The sequence below is a fragment of the Pinus tabuliformis genome, chromosome 9 (assembly GCF_031772625.1).
Source record: "Pinus tabuliformis cultivar Carrire ecotype Pingquan chromosome 9, CPIR1, whole genome shotgun sequence".
Taxonomy (NCBI): Eukaryota; Viridiplantae; Streptophyta; class Pinopsida; order Pinales; family Pinaceae; genus Pinus; species Pinus tabuliformis.
Window position 1 is genome coordinate 1,223,506,642 of NC_142307.1, and position 3,999 is coordinate 1,223,510,640.

Genomic DNA, 3,999 nt, shown 5'->3' on the forward strand with positions numbered 1-3,999 from the left:
ACTCTAACTACATATATAAAGAAAAACTTTGAGAATATGACTAAAAATCAAAGGATAAAGTTTCATAGAATAAAGGGATAAGTATATAAGGCTTTGGATAATGTTTACCTTGAAAAATAGGAAGGAAGTGCACACTTGGGGATAATGTGGCTATGGAAAAGGAAGCATGCATTAGGGAAAATATGTAGCCATGTCACTACTTGGTCAAGGCCTAGTCATTGCCATATCTCATCCTACATGGTAGCCTCTGCTAACGTATAGATAAAATAAATACTAAAATGGTAGCATACCTAAATGGAAGTTAATGTGCATGTAAAACAACACTACTCCTAAAACACAACTAGTTTGTAATTAATGAATGATTCTCGATGATTTGCATCCTTGTTTGGTACTCAAATATAAAATAATGGTCTACATCTCGACAATTTGTGGACATGTTAGGTACACATGTACAAAAAAAATGTAGAACACAATACAACAAAGTTGAGTTAGATATGGAAAACATGGCGCGAAGAAGCCCCACCCTTGCCCCCACTCATCCTCTCAAAATGCATAGTATGTATACTATGCAGCTATTATGAAGAAGGATGGTGTTGTTGGTCAGAGACCCCATAATAGATCTGTCTTTGGATTTTTCCTATCCCATCATGTGAGAATTCCTTGATTTCTTGTTTAGCTTTGTACTCTTTGACAATAAAAGTGAGGTGCTTATGGATTACTAAAAAAATAAAATCTAATTTTATGTGTCTTACCATTATAAACCACAAGCTTTACTAGTTTCCTATAAAATATGATGTGCCCTATGTGGCTTGTGATCTGGATCTACAATGGGATCATCATGGACTTCTAAATTAGAAATTAAAATTTTATAATGAATATTTTATGAAGAGTGTGTATAAACATCTCAAATATTGACCTCAAGGAGAGGAAAAAATAATGCAATTGATTCCTCCTGGTGTGCATGCATTGCATCTTCCTCAAGCTTATCATCTATTTTTTCTTTACTTTCCTCATGTGAATGTATTATAAGAGAAACAAAATCTTGTTTGGGAGTGAAACAAGAGAATGTAGACAACCTATAATGGTGATCAATCTCACCAACTACAACTATGGAACCATCTACCATCTATGAAGTTATCACTAAATTCGGCGTGAACTCAACCTGCTTTCCTATTCCTAAGTGTGTAATCTGGTAGATACAGAGGACATTCATGGAAAGCATCAAAATATGTAACAAATTCTAAAATATTCCATAATCAAGGTCTACACTCTCTTCTCTATACAAAGCCATAGGTTTTTTTGTCTCCCAACATCATAGGAGGTTAGTGTAAGGTACAATCGAAGAAAAATAATGCTTTGATGTAGGAATATGATTAGTGGAACCTATGTTTAAGATCCACAAATCAGGTAACAAATAAATAACAATCAAAACATGACCCTTACCTTAATCCTTTGGTGGCTTGTCTTCAGTGTTCTTCTTGACATTGCCGAATAAATATGCAAGGTTATATTTTTTAATTACTTTTGCGATAAGAACAATTATCTTCATTATATGACAAATCTCCAATCGAAAAAATTTATTACAATAACTTCACTTTTTTCTCTCCGTCATAGAATTTCCTCCCTGAGGGTTCAAACAAATATCCAAAAAAACATGGGGGGAACTATCCTAGAATGCCACAAGAGAGGGGGTATTTACCACCCCACCCCCACTATGCCTAGTGCAATGTACATTGGAATGTGATAGATGTGTAAATAATATAACACATACCCAAGACTTAGTGGATTCAATATGTTCTCAATATATGTGATTAATATACCTTGATTGTTTCTTATTCTTCTTGTTATTATCATGCACCGCAAGTGCATTGGCCATGAATATCTTAATACCCCATCTAAGTGAGATTATATTGGACACGAATGAGTGAATCTATCAATTCATCCATAGAGGTAATCTTCCAAAAAAAATATGATAGAAAGTATAATAGTGTGGACAAAAGAAACAAACTAAATATTTAATTCCTAGTTTTGAAAGAACTGAGAGGATGAGTTTCTCCTCCTTTCTATTGATGCCACAAGCTTTAGCCTATTGAAAAAAAATATTAAACATGGACAAGAAATATTGTATGGTTTCAAATTTTCTTAGGCTCGAATACATGATATCATTCTACAATTGATGTCATCTTAGTTCATCTAGCTTGTTAAATAGTCCTTACAACTTAGTCCATAATTCTTTGGGAATTGAGCAAGGTTCAACATGATAGAGAAAGTCTAGAGAAATGGACTAGCATAAAACCCCATAGACCTCATCCATCCTATTAATTAAATTTCACTTCTCAATGAATAATTTGGGCTCTACCTTAGTCCCCATAGTGATTCTATAAAGTTCCTTACTACATAATAGGTGTAAGACCTTAGGATTCCTCCCAAAGAAATTGAATGTAACAATCAAATTGATATTGAGCTAATCCATCCTATTTGGGTTTTTCAATCCTATATCAACTATATATAATGATTATATTATTCACAAAATCCCCAAATGCTCCGATACCATGTAGGATTTTAAGCACGAACAAAAGATCTAATTGTGACAAAATACTACAATAGCAATTTGAAAGACAAAATAGAGAAGAGAGAATAAAATATCACTCAAATAAACTAAGTAGCTATGAGACCAATTTGAATTCACTCATATTCACTTGTATTACATTACTTGAATTCAATACAATTAAATAACACTCTCATATAGAGGATTAATGCATAGTGAGTGTTCTTCCTTGTGCTTGCACAACTAGTGGAAAATCAACTCTCACGTAGTTCCAATTAACTTGGTTGAGAATGGACTTTTATGGTATAAAATAGAGTTACAACCAATAATAGATTTAAATAAGGATAGAATGAGTGATAAATAGGTGATAATTAAGGAAATAATGCACACGCTTCTCTCCTGACTCCATATATAAGGAAGAAATCCAATAATAGAACTAAAAGGTAGAGGATAAGGTTCAATAGAATAAAGGGATAAGTGATTTGGGTTCTAGATAACGCTTCTCTCTAGAAATGGGAATGAATTGTGAACTTGTGGATAAAATGGATAGGGATAACCAAGTGTGCATTAATGGATAAGGAATAGCAATGGCATTGCGTAATAAATGCCTAACCACTAACACATGTCATCCTACATGGTAGCCTCTACAAAAAATGGAAATATTATAAATAGTAACTACTGAAATAATAGGATCACTTAAAGGGTAGGTAATATGCATGTGCAATAGAATATGCATGCAAGCATGTGTTAGTTAAGCACAATAGTAAAGTTTTATGATTTTAATATTTAAAATTATTTTTCATTATTGATAGTAGGATCCAAAAGAAACTGATATTACTTGATGACATGAAGAGATTGAAGTTTCTAGTAGTACCACACACCCAACCATAAACCATTGGTTGGTTGAGCCGTAGATGAGACATTTGTGTCAGCCAACAATGTTTCTTATCCTATGACATCAACCCTTTCAAAGATGTGGTATTTTGTGATGTTGCCCCACCTGAAGTTTGCACTGTTCTTTTAGGAAAAACTTGTGTGTGGAAAAATCATGTTGTTTATGAGTCCCTTTGTAGTATCATTTTTACTCTCAAAGGTTATCCCTAGAGGATACCCAAGGTAGTCTCAACTATTACAATTTCATTGACGTCAAAAAAATAGTTCCAAAAGGTAATCTCTCAAACAAAAGTGTTTGTTCTCATCATCATTTGATTAGAACGTGAAAGAAAGTTACTGTGACCACCACAGCTTATGTATAAGGCCTATCTACAAAACAAAAGAAATTGGAAAATATTATAAACACATACATAGATATTTTCTATCCACCTACGGGGACCCTATAAAATGAAAGGCCAAACACTCAATACGTAGTGCTCCTTTACCTAATGTCCTAATATACAGATGCCCACTCTTGGAGAATGAGGAAATAAAAAATCATATTCAAGAGCTCATCC